The 19,944-nt window shown below is 41.3% G+C and overlaps 1 long non-coding RNA gene across 2 annotated transcripts; it reads right to left on the reverse strand.

The window, feature by feature from the left end:
• Positions 1-7,586: 7,586 nt before the first annotated feature.
• Positions 7,587-19,063, reverse strand: LOC122448517. Of its 2 annotated transcripts, XR_006271644.1 has the most exons (5): positions 18,754-19,063; positions 18,532-18,669; positions 15,590-15,680; positions 9,411-9,554; positions 7,587-8,665 (listed from the first exon to the last, which is right to left on the reverse strand). It is a non-coding gene; the product is annotated as an uncharacterized LOC122448517 (long non-coding RNA). The 2 variants fall into 2 exon arrangements; XR_006271645.1 differs by lacking the exon at positions 18,532-18,669.
• Between the last annotated feature and the right edge of the window lie 881 nt (positions 19,064-19,944).

The raw sequence follows: 19,944 nt of genomic DNA on the forward strand, positions 1-19,944 counted from the left end.
ATAGAATATTCTGCTGCAAATACACCATTGTCTGAGAGGGAAGATTTAGCCCTAAACCTCTTTGACTCCTGGGCTTGTGTCTCTCCAGCCTTCTGGGAAGTAAGCATGATTTATAAGTAAAAGTCACCATGGGGCTCACCTAGACTCACAATATATCTCTATCTTGTTATCTGGGAGTTGCCTCAAGGCCCTTGAAAATAACACTTAAAAAGTTTCACATTTCTCACATCTAAAGGGAGTGTGTTATTCCTTTTTCACACCCAAACTTGTTGGAAAAGGAGTGGTGGAAGCTTGTTATAACACAGCCGAGTAAAGGACGAAAGAAACGAATGCACCAGAATTTTAAAAAGTTAAGTTGGAAAAAAAGTAAGAAAGTAAGTTACTAAGAAGGGTAAGGATAGAAACCACAATGCATTTCTAACAGCCCAAGAAACTGAGCTGTGTCTTTGACTCACAGTCACCCCCCACACACTTGCCTGGCTTTCAGGGCAAACATGGAGAAGAGGCTATTATCACTAACATTTATTTTTTAAATATTTGCTCAGAAGATGTTTTAAGATCTCATGTTAAGTGTTCTAAAAAAAGCTATGAGGAAGCAAACAAACAAAAAAAACACAAAGGAACATAAGGAAACCGTGAGAGGTGTAGATATGCCTATTATCTTGATTGTGGTGATGGTATTACAGGTTCTTACCTGTGTCCAAACTCATCAAACTGCACACACTAAATGTGAGCAGTTCTTTGTCTACAGATTATACCTCAACAAGGCTGTATTAAAAAAAACAAACGTATCCACACTTTAGCCATTTTCTAGTATTATCAAACAATAGGTTTGCTGAACAGAAATCCATAATGTGCCATAATCAGCACAAATCATGATCACAGACTATTAATAGAGTATTGAGTCTAGCATATAGAATGTGGATGATCTGTGATAACGTAGGAATAGAAATAAAGTCTCTGGGGCTTGGGGTGGATAGCATATCAGCGCCATTCAAAATACTGGGAACAGTAGACTTGAAACAATCGTAGTTGCAGAAGTGAGCAGGATCAAAAGATATAAACAACTTTTATGCTGATCCAAGAACCATATAATGTTCATTCGGTGTGTACTCACACCCTAGTTTTTTGAGGTATAATGAAATTTTAATGTAATAAAATTGCAACTGATTAATAACAAGGCTACAATTCCATGTAAACTACGTGTAAACTATGTTCCATGTAGTCTATGTGTAAGGATAGCCTGGCTGGTTATTCCTAAGACATATATATATATATATAAAGAAAACTGTTGGGTTGTTTTGCTTTACAACTTTATTGAGGTATAATTGATGTAAATAAATTGTCCCTATTAAAGGGTATTATCTGATGAATTTTGACATAATAAACTCCCAGGAAACCATCACTACAGTCAAGTTAATGAGCCTTTTTATCACCCTTAAAAGTATTGTTCATCTTTTTCATACTCTATCTTTCATTACCCTTGTTTTTTTATCTGTCTGTTCCCACTCTATAGCAAATAATTTCATTTTTAGCATCACATCCATTGTGACACAATGGGTAGTTATTAACCTTCTAAACTGGGATTGATAATTCTGTCATTTTTACAGTTATCGTGAATGGGATTTCCTCTTGATCAGAAAATATAGACTCCACAGGCGAATGTCTCTTTCTGTATTTAAGGCGGGCTATGATGAGCGAGAGAGCTGGCCTCTCATCTCTTGTTGCTGAAGTAAAATGTTCTAAGAAAGGAAAGGAGGTGACCAGGTGGGGGCATATATCCCACTCCTGGACATGTGTCTGGAGAAACTCAAAATTTGAAAAGAGACGTGCACTTCTATGTTCACTGTATGCCCTGGCTGAACTTTGGGCACTGTTAGCATACAAAGTCCATTGTTGTTGTCGTTCAGTTGCTCAGCTGTGTCTGACTCTTTGCGACCCCATGGACTGCAGCATGCCAGGCTTCCCTGTCCTTCATCATCTCCCAGAGCTTGCTCAAACTCATGTCCATTGAGTCAGTGATACCATCCAACCATCTCGTCCTCTGTTGTCCCCTTCTCCTCCTGCCTTCAATCTTTCTTTTTCTCAGCCTCGGAGACTTTTACCCTCTTGCATGACCCATTTAGTGCTCCACAATACTAAGATAATCTCACGCGTGTCTCTGGGACTCTTTTTCTGTGTACGTACCTTTCTGCCTTTTGGAACTTTGTGCTATAAATGCCACTCAACCCAATCCCGACAGACTCTGATCTCTGCTTCCTCAATTCAGGAGAGCCTATGATCTTCTCAAGTTTCTCCTGCCTGGATGCTGCCCCCAAAAATGCCTCCAGGCAGAAAACCAGAGTGACTTGTAGGGCTTAGTGCTTTGTTTTTCTTTTCACTAGCTTATTAGTCCTGTATTGATTTTCATCCAAGGTCTCAGAGTGGTTTTCTAGTTTATGACAGCAAGCCTGGTGCTGGTTATTTCTATCACGTCTCTAGTGAAACGGCCCTTTTAAGAGGATACAGTGCTCGGTGGTGACTGAAATGGGAAGGAAATCTAAAGGAGAGGAGACATATATATATGTATAGCTGACTCACCTTGCTATACAGTAGAAGCTAACACAACATTGAAAGGCAACTATACTCCAATCAAAATTTTTTAAAAAATAAAAAGATAAGTTGTAGGGTTGCTTAACTAAGGATACAGCAGATATAGTCCAATTGTAACTGCTTGTGCCCTTTCCAGTTGGGCCATAGAATTAGAGTTGGTTTTATCCTACAATTTTCTGTAACTACAAATAGAACCACAATAAATCCTCTTTTTCCATTAAAAATTCCCTGAATTGTGGAGAGAGAAGCTAGGTCTAGAGACTTTAATGAAAATTAAAGATATTTAATCTATTGGAAATTTGCATTTAGAGTATGCTTTTTACATTATGAAGCAATTCTATTCTGTCAAAATGTGAAACTCTAAGAATAGATTTGATTGCTTTCTTTCATAATGGACAAAGGAGTGTCTGATCACTAACATACAATGATAAATGATAGTCTTTCTTCTCTGTCTTTGCCTTTTCTCTTTAATAAATATTTTGAGGTAACACTCAAGTCCATTTCTCCAGGGAGTCTTTCCCCAGTTATTTCATCCCTATTTAAGTTATGATAAAGCTGAACAGCTGCCAGAAAAGAGACCGTGGGACACAGTGCCTTGAAGGATATGGAGGTTTCTCTCTCAGCTGCCAGTTTCAAGGTAAGCAAAGCAGATCCTTCCAGGGTACCTCTCCAGTTACGATGCTATCAGTCACCCACATAGAGGCCTCCCCTCCATGGTCAGAGCTGGATTTCTGCCACTTTCTGTCCCAGAACAGCGAGTTGTAGGGGAGAGCAGATGGTAGAAGAGAGCACATCCATATGGCTTACAGCCAAAACTCACACATCAATGGTGACAACTTAGTCTTATGGCCACACCTAATCACATGTAATCACAGGTTAAAACACTCAGTCTAGCTGGAGAGCTGTGGCCAAAGTATGTTAACATATAAGAAAGGCGGAGTGTCATTTGGTAGGCATATAACAGTCATCTCATTTCATTCTTCATTTCAGACCTAGCAGAGCAGCATCACTGTGAATCAGATGAGTCAGAGCAGATGTTCAAAGTAGGAGGGTCCATTTAACAAAGTTTTTAGTCAAATAAAGATTAGTAATTCTGACTCTTGCTTGGTGGTTTTCATCACTCCTTTATGTGAAATTGCATGTTCTTAGTCTACTAAGGAGACTTCCTCCAGCCCAGTTTCCATTTGGACAATACAGGCATGCAATGCTATTCATGCATAGATAGGTTTGGGGGACAGACAGACCTGACTTTGGGTGAGTTATTTCTCTGAGCCTCAGTTTTTTAAGAGTAGAACAATAACTATGTTTCAGATTAGGTAACAATGAAATGAGATATTATTTGTAAACACCTAACAGAGTGCTTGAGCATAGAGTTGGACTGCAATTAATCACACTTAAAAATACATGTATTTCTTTCTTTCTTTCCTTATTTATGTTTTGGCTGTGTTGGGTCTTCATTGCTGCACATGGGCTCCCTTTAGTTGCTCAGTCTAGCTGTGGTACGCAGGCTTCTGACTGTGGGGGCTGCTTCTGTTGAGCAGCACAGGCTCCATGTGAGTGGGCTCAGGACTTTCAGCTCACCGGCTCAGTTTCCCTGCATGTGGGATCTTCCCTGGGCAAGGGATTGAACTGGTGTCCCTTGCATTGCAAGGAGAATTCTTAACTACTGGACCACCAGGGAAGCCCTAAATTGTACTTTTGGTAAGTTTCTTTTTTTTTTTTTGAGAAGTAAATTAAAAGAAATTTTTTTAAATTATGAAAATATGATAACAGATTTACAGGAGACTTGGAAAATACAGAACAAGGTTACATATGGTCCCAATAAATATTACAATTACTTCTTAAGTAGATAAATTATGATTTTTAGTTTGAGTTTCAATATCAAACTTGAAAAGTAAATATTGTTTGGGAGGGAACCGCAAACTAATGTCATATAGTAGTAAGAGCACCTGCCTAGAAAACTGCTTATTAATCTGAATTCTTCCTCACCTTGCTGAATGGCCTTGAACAAGTCACTTAGTCTACCTGGAACTGAAAAAAAATAATAATCATGAATTACTTATGAGAGATTACTGTACCAAGCACTGTACATTCATTTTGATATAAATTCATTTCAGTTATGCCATCAAGGCTAAAAGAACTTAAGTAAATTGTCTAAGGTTCCTCAGCAATGGAGCAGTGGTTTTAACCCAAATCTGCTTTACTCAAAAAAATTTTTCACTCTTCATCAAATGTATAAATCAGACAAGAGTCTCTTTCAGGTTACATAAAGCTCTAAAATTCAATGACTTTATGAATTCGAGTCAAAGAAAGATGAAAACAGAAGATGGTTGCCTAGAAAACACCACAATGAAAATGCTTTTTTGAGTAAGGCAATACATTGGCAGCTCCACTGTGCCTTTTAGCACTTTTGAAGACATACAAGGTCTAAAATGACATATTCAAAAAGCTGATCTATTTCTCTTACACTCATGAGTCAGGACACTTGAAGGAAAGAAAAATTTCCATGGAAGGTCCATGATTGGGAAATTTCCCCTAACAGAATGCATCCATGTATCATTTCTCCAGCCTCCTAGGGGGGAACCCCTTACATCTATTCTTTACTGCATCTCATTGTTTACTTGCCCATCATCTGTCTCCTTTATTAGATTCCTTTTCCCCTGGGAAGGGTCCAAGATTTATTTATTTTGTATTAAAAAAAATATCTATTTATTTCTTTAATGACTGCATCAGGTCTTAGTCCCGGCACACGGACTCTCTAGTTTTGGCACGTGGGCTGAGTAGTTGTGGTCCACAGGCTTAGTATCCCCACGTCACGTGTTGTCTTAGCTCCCTGACCAGGAATCAAACCCGAGTCCCTTGCATTGCAAGCAAAATTCTTAAGCACTGGACCACCAGGGAAATCCCAAGGCTCATGTTTTAAAATATCTTCCCCAAGCCCAGGGCTGCTGTTTCCCCCTGTGAGTTGGTGTTTTCAAGCATTTTCCGATGTTGTGGTCCACTTTGGAAATCCTTGCTGTCCACTGACTTTCTTGGCATTGTCACTCATTTCTGAGTTATAGCCCTTGGCTTTATTTTAAGGTGCAATTTAGTAAATATTTCACTATAGAAGCTTGCAGCAGGACCTCGCCAGTGCTAACTCTCTTCCAGATTCACTTGTTTTGTGTGTGTGCCTAGATGCTCAGTCATGTCCAACTCTTTGCGACCTCATGGGCTGTAGCTTGCCAGGCTCCTTTAGTCCATGGAACTCCCCAGGCAAGAATACTGGAGTGGGTAGCCATTTCCTTCTCCAGGGGATCTTCCTAACCCAGGGATCAACCCTGAGTCTCCTGCATTGCAGGCAGATTACCATCTGAACCATCAGGGAAGCCCACTTGTTTGACAAAGAGCAAACTGAACCTCAGTTCATGCTTGGTGGAGCCAGCCTGCTGTGCTATCGTTTATTTCACTCCCATATTTCCATGTACCAGAATGTGCTTTACCTCATTCCTTTGTCTCATCCTCGTCAGATGTTATCTAATTATCTGATCTTTGAAAGAGTTTGCCTTCTTTATCTCCATTATGAATCTACTTACCATCTTTAAATACTTATTTCTAAGCTACAAGGTTTTGGTTTTCGTTTAGCTTGCAAAACATTTTATTTATTAGATTATTGTAAACCCAGCTGGTGCAAACCCAAATTGGTTTAAACCCCATAGCAGCAGCATTAAGGAAAACAACAGAAAACAGGCAACAAGCTAGAGTTGTCATTCAGTCAGAATCCAAAGCTAAAATAAAGACAGAGCTAACATGGGGCTCTGGCTCTAAAGTAACTCATTTACTTAATTGTTCAATATTTCTTTTTTTGGAAGGAGGGGGGCTGGGCTTTTGTTGAGTCGTGTAGGCTTCTCTAGTTGTGGCGCGAAGGCTTGGTTATCCTGCAGCATTTGGGATCTTAGTTTCCCGATTAGGAATCGAACCTGTCTCCTGCTTTGGGAGACGATTCTTAATTCCTGGGACCACCAGGGAAGTCCCTTAATTTCAATATTTCTGATCCAGCCCCAGAGCCATGATGATGGATGAGCACGTGTTGGCATGAACACCCAAGTGAATGTGTTCCATTTGAGAGCCACCATTCAGGAATCAGTGTGTAAGATCTTCAACATCTCAAAATTCACGTGGCTCTCCCTTCACACCTCCCGAGCTGTGTCTGTGTGTATTTGATGTTACCACTAAATAAACCCCCCAAGGAGAAAGGGTGCTCTTGCCCCGTGTGCAGTCAGTAAGCCCCCATTCGGACAGCCTTCTGATCAGGAACCTTCAACTCAAAGTTGAGTCTCAGGAGGGTGCATGCTGTGGGTGTGGAACACCACACGTCAGCAAGGGGACAACTCCGCTCTTCAAACCCTTCTGTTGAAAAGTGTAAGTGAAGTCGCTCTGTCGTGTCTGACTCTTGGCGACCCCATGGACTGTAGCCTACCAGGCTTCTCTGTCCATAATGCTGCAAATTTCCATGGTGAAGAAATGTGCATAGTGTCTTCTTGTCTGTGAAATATATTTACTTCTGGTACCTAAGGATGGGGGCTCTTACTCACGGTCACCTCTGAGCCAAGGATTAAAATAATGGAGCAGCCATTTAAACAGTGAGCGGTAAAAACTGTGTGTGAATGAAAGAAGTCAACAGGTAGAGAAACATGACAAATATAAACAGTGTAGCACCACAGGTAACTTTAATACGCTAGCACAGCCTGGATTTTCCTTCACACCCTGACGTTTTCAGGTAGGGAGCAAAGGATAAGAGAAAGAAAGCTACCTGTTGCCAGTGTCAATGTGTGCATGTGATTTCTCTTTTCACACCAGCCAGCAACTCCGACACAGCTAGGGGTCCTAGTATCCACCCAACTCTGACACCATCTACCTGGAGACAGCATCGAAGTCCAGTGATAAGGGCTTGTCCCACAAGGCTGCCCTCATCCCCTGAAGACATCAATCAGAAGCCCAGGTGACCACTTGGCTATAGATTAGAGGTTCCCACAAAACTCTTTGTTTGGGTTGGATTAATTTGCTAGAGCAGCTCACAAACTTAGAGAAACATTTGGCTTACTTGATTATTGATTTATCATAAAAGGATATCATAAACGGCTAGGGACATCCAGATGGAAGGGATGCAAAGAGCAAGTGATGTGTGTGGTGGTGGGGGGGGGATATGAAGCTTCCATGCCCTCTGGGCTCACCAGCCTCTCTGAATCTCCACGTGTTCACCAACCTGGAAGTGCTCCAAACCCAGTCCTTCAGAGTTTTTATAGAGGCTTCACACATAGGCACGGTTGATTAAATCATTGGCCATCGACTGAACTCAATCTCCAGCCCCTCTCCTCCCTGGAGGTCTAGGGCTGGGGCTGGAAGTTCCCACCTCTAATCGCCTGGCTGGTTCCCCTGGCAACCTAAGGCTCCATTCTTAGTCACTGGAGAGGCTTTCCAAAAGTCACTTCATTAACATAACAAAAGACACCTTTATTGTTCTCCATGCTTAGGAAGTTCCAAGGATTTCAGAAGCTCTGTGCCAGGAACAGAATAAAGACCAGGCCCACATTTCTTATTATAACCACAATATTACAAATATTATGTGCCACCTTGACCTCGGAAGCTGGCAGAGACTCAAATGGCCTAGCAGCAGTTTCTTTCCCTGCGTTGCTCTAGTGGATGAGATCCACTTGCCAAACAGTTCTGCTTATCCAGAAGACCTGGGCAGTCCATGAGTAGCAGGCTTTTGTTTCCTGCCAGTCCATTAGTCAAACAATCCAATCACGTCCTCCTTCAGGAACCAGAGTAGACCACCCTTGGCTCCTGGTTGATCCTGTTGATTCCCAGTGTGACCTCTGTGTGGCTCTACATGGCGATCAAAAGATGGCCCCCAAATGGCCACCTTCTTTGGTCATCAGATGTCATGCAGACCGGGGGTGATATACAATGGCTCTTTTGTCCTTGTTCTCAGCCAAAGAGGCGGCTGAGGAAGGACCTTTGAGAATTAGCTCCTTTCCTTGCCTCCTGCATTCATCATTTTCCATGGTCTTTTGTTTTCTCCTCTTTCCATCTTTTGAGGTAGAAAGACGAAAAAAGAAAATTTTGAGGTCCATCTCTGTGCTGCTCTATGTGATTGATAGTTTTCATTATTCAAAGTGTTATCTTCTATTCCAGTTATATTCATTCTAGTGGTGATTCTTTTCTTCATCATTTTTTTCTCATTTTTGTGGTAATCAAACCACCTTCACTGAACTCACCTGGGATCTCTCATAAAATGTGAGTCCTGGAAACCTCATTGGACAGAATCTCTGAAAGTGAGTCCCAAGGGTTTGTCTTTTTTTTAAGATTATTATAAGTATTAATTTTTTTCCCCCTGTGGGCCATTTTTTAAGTCTTTATTGGATAGGTTACGATACTGTTTCTGTATTTTATGTTTTGGTTTTATGGCCAAGAGGTCATGTGGGAACTTAGCTTCCTGACCAGGGATCTAACCCACACTGGCTGCATTGGAAGGCGAAGTCTTAACCATTGGATTGCCAGAGAAGTCCTGGGTTTGTACTTTTAACACGCTCCCTTGGGCTACTGACCTTAGCAGTTACATGAGTGACTACATATCACTGGTACACCCAACACCTTAAAGTGAAACCTAGTCAGAGATCCTGGCTGTGTTGAGACCCCAAGAGCAACACCTCTGTGCCTTCGATGCTAACGCTGTTTTAATGGGTTATTTGTCTTTGAGCACTGGTTAAGAGACTAGATCATCTGCTATCCTCCACTCCACAGATATAGCTGGAGAGACTAAAAATAGACCCCACCTGCACAGAACATCCAAATGGAGCTAATTCTTTTATTCTGATGCCAGGGACACTGCTCTAGAAACATCTGTTCTCAGTTACTCTTGCTAAGAAGTGGCACGTAGGTTCAGACCGCAGCGTGACCTCTTTCGTCTTGTTAAAACTCTAAGTGAGAGAAAAAAAAAACTTGCAATTTTAGTCATTTTTGTAAATTAATTAAGGAAGTTATCAAATACTGTGTACATTTTGGCATATTCAATTTTCTATTTTCCTGGGACATATTATTTACTAATCTAATGAGGTTAATGTTTATCAATAAAAATTAACTCCTGTTGATCTTACAAGTAACTTGACACAGAAACAGCTAAGTATGATCTTCATATACATCCAATTTCAAGTGTTCAGAAAATCATGTAAATCAGAGATTCTAAACCACATGTGTACTAGAATCATCTAGAGAAGTAACATCACAGTGCTTAAGAATATTTTTAATTCCAGTTCTGGTTTTGAATCCAGATTCTGCCAGTTATTAGCATGGATCCTTGGGAAAGTTATTTAACCTCCCTGTGCCTCAACTTCTCCACTTGTAAAATGGGCATAAGAAGAATATATACCCCATGGTGTTGGTCTAAGGATTAAGTTGTCTAATATACATATAAAGTTTTGGAGACGTATCTAACAACACATATTCAATATTTATTATTATTCAAATAAAGATTACCAGACTGCACTTTCAAAAACGTGAAATGTTCATCCAAAATAGACTTTGGAAATCTACATTTTAAATAATTATTTCTCACAATTCTGGTGCCAGTGACTCACAGTTAAAGAGACAGTAATCTTAAACCAATGGTCTTAAGATGGGTGAGTGAGCAAGTACATAAGGCGATTCATTGGGGTTTAGGAGGAAATGTTTGAATTCTGTTTCCACTTGCCTTCTTTAAAAATAAATTCTTTTGAATACTATTTAAAATACCAGTTAAGACTAAGGCCCTCATTGGTCTTATATGGATTAGATGCCACATAGCGGGCAGGAGGAGTCTCTTATCATAAGGAATGGTGTGTCCTCAGTGACGGTGTGATTTCAATATCTTGTGATGCATTGCAATTTAGGTTCACATTGGATCAAGTAACTTCATAGATGACGTTTCTTAATTTTAAAATAAATATATCCTGGGACTTCTCTGGAAGTCCAGTGGTCAAGGCTCGAGCTTCCACTGTAAGGGGAGCTGGGTTGATCCCTAGTTGGGGGGCTAAGATCCCACATGCCGTGCTGCACATCCAAAAAAGTAATAACAAAAGTAAAATAAAATAGATGTATCCTTATAAAAGGGACAACTGACTTTAAAAGAATTTTGCTGAGAAGTTATACATCAATGATAATGCTAACCATTTTAGCAAAGGTGAACAGCAAGAAAATGGCAGAGTCTTTATTCACCTTAGTTTTTACCCAAATCCCTCTGCCAACCAAATCTCCAATAAAGACAATCTCCATACCACCCATTTCACAAAAAAAGAAGCTCCCAAAGTGCATTTATCAAAATGACTACCTGAAATATAAATTACTTGTCTTCTCATTACTGATTATTTCACCCCAAGCATATAGTAGGCCTTAATTTATTAGAGAATGTTACCATTGCATTTTAAAAGTTTGGAGATCATGAGAATAAATTTTAAGATTCAAGAGTCTTTTTGTCTGTGGTTAATTTCACATGTATGGAGTTCAACAACAAAAGTACAAAGCTGTCTTTTTAAGTTGTGGAAAAACTGATCATTGCACTAGAAGACAAGTAGAAGTGTAGCATGCATTCTAAAAGAGTCTATGTTTTTTAGATTCAGTTGTTTCCTTGGAGCATAAAATAAGATGAAAAATCCAACTACTCAGTCTGAATCCAGTGACGACTGGCTTCTCCCTCTGGTTTGTCCTTGTAAGGCTTTTTAAATAAAGCTACATGATCCTCTACATAGAAAACCCTAAAGACTCTACCAGAAAATTACTAGAGCTAATCAATGAATATAGTAAAGTTGCAGGATATAAAATTAACACACAGAAATCCCTTGCATTCCTATATACTAACAATGAAAAAACAGAAAGAGAAATTAAGGAAACAATACCATTCACCATTGCAACAAAAAGACTAAAATACTTAGGAGTATATCTACCTAAAGAAACAAAAGACCTATACATAGAAAACTATAAAACACTGATGAAAGAAATCAAAGAGGACCCAAACAGATGGAGAAACATACCGTGTTCATGGATTGGAAGAATCAATATTGTCAAAATGGCTATTCTACCCAAAGCAATCTATAGATTCAATGCAACCCCTATCAAGCTACCAACGGTATTTTTCACAGAACTAGAACAAATAATTTCACAATTTGTATGGAAATACAAAAAACCTCGAATAGCCAAAGTAGTCTTGAGAAAGAAGAATGGAACTGGAGGAATCAACCTGCCTGACTTCAGACTCTACTACAAAGCCACAGTCATCAAGACAGTATGGTACTGGCACAAAGACAGAAATATAGATCAATGGAACGGAATAGAAAGCCCAGAGATAAATCCACGAACCTATGGACACCTTATCTTTGACAAAGGAGGCAAGGATATACAATGGAAAAAAGACAACCTCTTTAACAAGTGGTGCTGGGAAAACTGGTCAACCACTTGTAAAAGAATGAAACTAGAACACTTTCTAACACCATACACAAAAATAAACTCAAAATGGATTAAAGATCTAAATGTAAGACCAGAAACTATAAAACTCCTAGAGGAGAACATAGGCAAAACACTCTCTGACATAAATCACAGCAAGATCCTCTATGACCCACCTCCCAGAATATAGGAAATAAAAGCAAAACTAAACAAATGGGACCTAATGAAACTTAAAAGCTTTTGCACTACAAAGGAAACTATAAGTAAGGTGAAAAGACAGCCCTCAGATTGGGAGAAAATAATAGCAAATGAAGAAACAGACAAAGGATTAATCTCAAAAATATACAAGCAACTCCTGCAGCTCAATTCCAGAAAAATAAATGACCCAATCAAAAAATGGGCCAAAGAACTAAACAGACATTTCTCCAAAGAAGACATACAGATGGCTGACAAAACACATGAAAGATGCTCAACATCACTCAGAGAAATGCAAATCACAACCACAATGAGGTACCATTACACCACCAGTCAGAATGGCTGCTATCCAAAAGTCTACAAGCAATAAATGCTGGAGAGGGTGTGGAGAAAAGGGAACCCTCTTACACTGTTGGTGGGAATGCAAACTAGTACAGCCACTATGGAGAACAGTGTGGAGATTTCTTAAAAAACTGGAAATAGAACTGCCATATGACCCAGCAATCCCACTTCTGGGCATACACACTGAGGAAACCAGATCTGAAAGAGACACGTGCACCCCAATGTTCATCGCAGCACTGTTTATAATAGCCAGGACATGGAAGCAACCTAGATGCCCATCAGCAGATGAATGGATAAGGAAGCTGTGGTACATATACACCATGGAATATTACTCAGCCATTAAAAAGAATTCATTTGAATCAGTTCTAATGAGATGGATGAAACTGGAGCCCATTATACAGAGTGAAGTAAGCCAGAAAGATAAAGAACATTACAGCATACTAACACATATATATGGAATCTAGAAAGATGGTAACGATAACCCTATATGCAAAACAGAAAAAGAGACACAGAAGTACAGAACAGACTTTTGAACTCTGTGGGAGAAGGTGAGGGTGGGATGTTTCGAAAGAACAGCATGTATATTATCTATGGTGAAACAGATCACCAGCCCAGGTGGGATGCACGAGAAGTGCTCGGGCCTGGTGCACTGGGAAGACCCAGAGGAATCGGGTGGAGAGGGAGGTGGGAGGGGGGATCGGGATGGGGAATACGTGTAACTCTATGGCTGATTCACATCAATGTATGACAAAACCCACTGAAATGTTGTGAAGTAATTAGCCTCCAACTAATAAAAAAATAAATAAATAAATAAAGCTGCTTAACGAGTGACTGAATATATCGGGTTGGACAAAAAAGTTCGTTCAAGTTTTCCCATAACATCTTATGGAAAAACCCAAACTAAATATTTTGGTCAACTGCAATGCAATATTTTCTGTGGGTAGAAGTTAGCTTCCGTTTAGCCTTAGGAGATGACCTGACAAAAGAAATTGTGTGGAGTACAGAAGAGTAAAATAAACAATGGGTAAACACTGGTGTGACTGGTGGCCCAGTGCAGGTTGAATCGAATTTTTGCAGACCAAATGGTTTTGAAAGGCATTTACCATTCTGTGTGTAACTCTCTGTAATTATATCAAAGAGTCATCCTTCTGCTTTGTACCTAACAGAAGCTCACTGTCAACACATCATCAGCTCTCAGTCTACAACTGCGTTGCAGAATAGTCAGAGCGAATAACTCTTTTTAAACTTTGTGTGGTCAAAAAAGTATCAGGTACCGATACTTGGGCCCCGTGGGAGCATGTAGGGTACTTTAGATCCAAACGTTGGTGTTTGTATTTTATGACACTTACTTAAAACTCAAAAGCATGGCTATACTCCTGCACTCAGAAGTGATTGTGCACAGTGGCTCAGTCATGTCTGACTCTTTGCGACCCCGTGAACTCTAGCCCGCCAGACTCCTCTGTCGGTGGGATTTTCCAGGCAAGGATACTGGAATGGGTTGCCATTTCCTTCTCCATATAAACGGTTACCTAACTTCTGTCCTATAGTACTACCATAACTACTGTAACCCACCCATGGAAATTCAATGTGGTTTGTGTTTATGATTTCAGGCCCAAGCCTAAGGCAGCAGAGGTTACAACTGAATGGAATCAAATGAAATGGCCATTTTTGGAAACTAGAAAGGGTAAAAAATCAGCACTGGAGCCAAGGAATTCTGAATTCAGGTGGGGCCCGCCAGCATTGGTATGTGGCTCGGCTCTCACCCTGGGCTGCCTGGCCCCAGAGTCAGCCTCTTAACTCTTGAGTGTTTTACCTGCATTTATCACCCTTGTCAATGTCATCTCTCTAAAACCCTGGGTTAGGAATCTGCTGGGCTGAATGTAGTTACTTGGGAAACCTCTGCAAAGAGAAGTCGACTGCTGACTATCTGAAGTCTTTCAAATGGAATACATTCACTTTCCAAAAGTGATCTATGCCCATCAAGGTCCAGAAGTGAGTCAATTTTGAGAAATGAAACTGACATATGAATGCATAAAGCACACAGTTTGACCGATGCATTTTTTTTCCCTTCAAGATAGTGTTTGTAGGAGCCTATACACTCATTCCCAAGATGAGGTTATTCTTTAAAATATAGTCGGCACCACTATTGGTGTTACCCTGAAAAAGTGTTTATAAAAAACGTCCCCCTCATCTGACATTCATGTCTCATAAATCTGTTTACCTTGAGACTCTTGAATGAGAGGCCAGTACAACAGACAGCACAGGCTTAGAATATTTTAATAGTGATGAATCCGCCGAGAGGTATGACCACCTATCATAGTTTCAAGGAAGCCTTTCTGGAGCTGAACAACTCAGGATTGGATCGTGGAGTGGGTACAGATGAGTTGAGCAGGACAACTGTGACTGTTCTTCACTCATGAATGGAAAGAAGATAAGCATGAAAAAACTCATTATGAATGTGATTGGATTTTGGTATATGGTGTCTATTCTGTACTATTTTCTAAGAAATTCTTCAAATTTCCTCTATAGGGAAATTCTCTAAAATGTGAACCTGGAAGGATGAAAATGCCTTTGAATCTGTCAGATCACTTACAGGAACTTTTTGGGTTTCTGGGATTTTTTTCCTACCCCCAGAGGTACCCCTCCTCAGGAGCTATCAAGTAGTGTATCTGCATACTCCACCCAGCTTTCTGACAAAGAAGAGACAGAGTTGAGAACTAGAAGGTGGACCCTTCTTTTTTTCTTTCCTTTCTGGAAGTTGCAGCACCCAGTTCAGCCAGCAGCCTCCCATTCACTGCAGCTCTGGTTGTCATGGCACCCAGATGCTTCCCATGAAGCTGGCGTTTGGTCCAGGGAGTACAGAGTCCTGGACAGGAGCTGCCTCTTTTTTTTTTTTTTATCATGATGCCATCTTCCAGAGACCCCCAAATGAAGCCCAAGCCTATTAGACTTTTTACAGCAGTTTTTACTTATCTGCAGTAGAGATGCTGATAAATAAACGTACCTGTGAAAACCTTGTCCTGTAGATTCTCCTTTGTTCCCCATCTTATAGACCAGTAGGCCCTCAAATGCCTCCTTCCAGGTCACAGGGTCATCTGATGATTGGAAACAAGAAAGGCAGAATAAGAATTAGTAGGACATGAAATGTGCCTAAACCATCCTCTGGTTTAATTGTATAGCAAGCAGCACTGTGGCCAAGCTGACTAACGGAGCGTCTTCCATGGAGATGCTATTTGTTGGATATGTTAGAAAAGAAAGGTTCAGGACAATTGACACCAAAACCCAAAGAGTTTAGGGAAGGTGCAGTGATGCAAGGGCACCTGGGAGGTGTGATCAATGCAGGCTCCATATTCTAAGAGTTCAGGAGCCAGCAGCCCTAGATTGGAGCAGGACTGTCCACCAGCATTGGCAGACCATGTGTGTATTCAGGATTGCTTGGCTCCAGAGCCATCTGATCCTGGCCAAAACAAAAGAGCCACTTCACATGGTCCAACATCAGGCTGAGTCCTGCTGCCTCAGGTCCTATTTTCAGCGCCCCTCGGTGACCCGGGCATCCCCATCTTGTACCCACAGCCTCCAAGTGCCTGGTGGCTGGGGGACCTCTTTCTGTATCCTCTATTTAGCATTGCCCTTGGACTCTGTTTCCTTCCCCTGAATCCAAATCCATTGTTCTCCACGGAGAAATCACACTTTGGTCTGGCTGCAGCTTCAGGCAGTATCCACCTTCTACCCCCAGATCACAATTTATGGCAAAAGGTTCACAGTAGAATTGCAATTTGAGTAGGAAAGCAGAGGATGCCTTTGGATACATCTAGGGTGAGAGGTGAACCATAAAGAAGGCTGAGCACTGAAATATTGATGCTTTCGAACTGCAGGGCTGGAGAAGACTCTTGAGGGTCTCTTGGACAGCAAGGAGACCAAACCTTAAATCTTCATAATCTGTATGCTGTCCATCCTAAAGGAAATTAACCCTGAATTTTCACTGGAAGGACTGGTGTTGAAGTTCCAAGACTTTGGCCACCTGATGTGAAGAGTCGACTCACTGGAAAAGACCCTGATGCTGGGAAAGACTGAAGGCAGGAGGAGAAGGGGACGACAGAGGATGAGATGGTTGGATGGCATCATCGACTCAGTGGACATGAGTTTGAACAAACTCTGGGAGATGGTGAAGGACAGGGAAGCCTGGTGTGCTGCAGTCCATGGGGTCACAGAGAGTTGGACACAACTGAGCGGCTAAACAACAGCAACAAGGGTGATGTGTCCCCTTTCTTGGACCCCGATTGTAATCACAACCAGCAGGCCACCTATGTTCTCTAGACTCAGGCAGGCCTTCTTTGGGTGATTATGCAACTGGAGAAGATACGGTACTATTTTCTAGGTCACCCTCGAGATGTATATATTTTTGTCACCTGTTTTGCAATGGGTTTAAATAAAGTGCCCAGGGAGCATTTTGAGATCCCGGAGTTTACCTTCAAGATAATCTCTCCTAAACTTTGTCAGCCTGGAAGCCATTCTTTGGCACAAGGTGTATGCTGTTATGATACTGCAATCTACTGGCATAAAAATAACAAGATGTCAAACCCTGGGCCCAGGAATGTTGTCCCCATGAGATTATCTGCTGGGAGGAGAAGCAGGGTAGGCCCCCAGCCCAGACCTTGCTGGCAACAAAAATAGAGTGCTAATGGCCTGCAGTGACATGGAAGGGAGTGGGAAGTGGACAGAGATATTTATAAAGAAAAACGGCTCTGAGCATCTGCTAAGTCCCCATTCTCTTATTTTTCCCAGGTCTATTTGTGGCATCTCTTTCCATGGCGCAGGCAGCTCCTTAAAATAAAGAGCCTTGGTCCTGCCGGCCCTTGCCTCCAATCGAGCTCTGAAAGAGGCAGGCCATGAATGATGATTATCTGTGTCTGGCGTTTTAATTGAAAAACATTCCCCGAAGTGGAAAGACGCGCGGAGGAAATGATCTCACCCTCATTGATTTCCCCCACCCCTCCCAACTTTCAGTTTGGTATCTCTGCGGTGGAACTCGAGACAGCAGCGCCTCTTAGTGGTGAAGCTCAGAACTGCAGGAGAAAGGGAGCTGCCTGCCGCTGATGATTCTTGAGATGATGAGTGGGCAAACAGCGGTCCCTGAGGCCACGTTTCAAACCTGCAGCAAAAAATGTTAAGTCTTCTCTCATTAGGGAAGCTCAGGGTAGCTTCTTCCTTCTGTGCTTCCCTCTCCACCCACTGTTTACAGTTTATAATCCAGTGCGAATGGCCCCACCCGGGCTTCAGGTTTGTACCAGAGGCACAGGACGAAGCCGAGGGAATGAAATATGAATTTGGAACTTCTGTCCAGAAAAGAAAAAGTCAATGGATTGTATTACTCTCCACTCAAATAAGAGTCTTACGAAGTGAAGGCTATTTAGGAAAATATGTTAATGTGATTATTTCGTGCTCATGTTAGTGACTCAAGGTGCGAACACAATCATCATTACTGTTAACACTCTAAAGATCTTAAACTCATTATTCAAGCTTCCTTTTTTAGAAAAGAGCTTTGTATGTACAAATAAATATGTAATCATAGAAGAGTAGATTGCACCACAACTAGAGACAACGCCCCCCGTCCCCCCCCTTTCCTAATACACAGATTTTTCTACCTGGTAAACCAACCCCCATTCCATTTCTGCTTCAACTCCTTATTTGAGGTTGATTTCGATTACTATTTTAGTTGCAGGGAGATTTTTTTTTTTTCCTAACAAGTTTAAAGTGAACAAGTTGATGTTTCTGATGAAAGGACAGAAATCTTTCTCAACCCAGATATTTCTAATACTCTTCCAAGCGGGCCTAATGTGGAAGATATTGAAATCAGCCATCAGTGAATTTGTATCCAGCTTTCTGGACACACAGGACAGAGCAGCAACTTGAGCTGCTTGTCATAAGATCCACCGCAGGCTTTACCTGGTGTTCCAGTGGTTAAAACTTCGCCTTCCAGTGCAGGGGGTCTGGGTTCGATCGCCAGTTAGGGAGCCAAGATCTCACATCCCTTGTGACCCAGATTTAAAACAAACAAACAAACAACAACAACAACAAAAAACACTAAAATAGAAACAGTATTGTAATAAATTCAATATAGACTTCAAAAATGGTCCACATTAAAAAAAAAACAAAACAAAAACCTACCAAGTTTTGCTTCAGATGGAAGATAAAGTGAAGACAGGAAACAGCCTTCTGAGCAACAGGAAGTTCTTAGTCTTGAAGATGGATGATGATCATGCCAGAAGAGGGCGGCCTCTCAGGGTGCAGCCCTGCTGAGCAGCAGCGAGGTTTCAGAGAAAAGGACGGGAGGCCTGGCCCACGATATGCAGCTCTAAGCTCTGTGCCCGGAGCCAGGAGCTGAGACACAGACCCCACTGCCAGGTAGGTTCTGCACAAGGAAGGCAGGGGCCTGTGAGCAAGCATTCCACAAAAGCAGGATGAGTCTCCCTACTCGCCTGCCTCACTGCGATGGCCTTGGGGCCAAAGGAAATCCCCGAAGGTGTGAGAGCGCCCCCTGGTGCTGTCCAGGCGCAGACAGTGAAAGTGCTCCATATTCAAGATTTGTAAGTCATGGTGGGGTTCATTCTAGGTCTTGATTTTCATAATTTGTTGCATGCCAAAAGAAAAAAACAAATACTCTTTGACAAAGATCTCACTCCCATACTTTGCGGTCTGCCCCCCGGCAATTTGCAGTGAGCCGGGTGAGCTGACTTGAAGAGACCGAGTCAGAGTTCAAGGTGAGGCCTCAAGTCCAGCAATATGTGACATCCCTAGAAATCCTCAACCTGGCTGGGCATGGGCCCTTCCAACACAGGCGCCCAGATGCCAATCTAGGCATGACTTAAACGTTGAGGATTTTTCTGCCTGGAATGACTTCGCGTCCTCCCCCTCTTCCCATTCTTCTCCACACCTCATCTCTGGGTCTATAATTCTTTTAAGATATGTACTATCCAATGCAAATGTTCATACCTCCCTAATTCCTTTGTCACAGACATTTTTTTTTTAAATCCCTTAGACCTGTAATAGGTTGAAATGATCTTCTATAGAATTTGTTATTTTCTATTATGTAAGTGCCTTGACATAATTTTATGTATTACCTCATCACCTACCATTCTATGCTTTATTTTCTTCATCTACTGGGGAAAACATCACTAGTATCTAGCTGATGGGTCGCCATGATGATTAAATGAGTTCACCTATGTGAGGTCCTAGAACCAGATCATACTAAATGTTCACAGAGTTAGCAATTATGATGATAATGTTCATTGCTATTCTAATATCTTTATATAGTCTCATAAATATTTTAGAATGAGTAAGTAGCACAAATAATTATTA

Source organism: Cervus canadensis, chromosome 10, assembly GCF_019320065.1.
Source record: "Cervus canadensis isolate Bull #8, Minnesota chromosome 10, ASM1932006v1, whole genome shotgun sequence".
In the NCBI taxonomy this organism is placed as follows: Eukaryota; Metazoa; Chordata; class Mammalia; order Artiodactyla; family Cervidae; genus Cervus; species Cervus canadensis.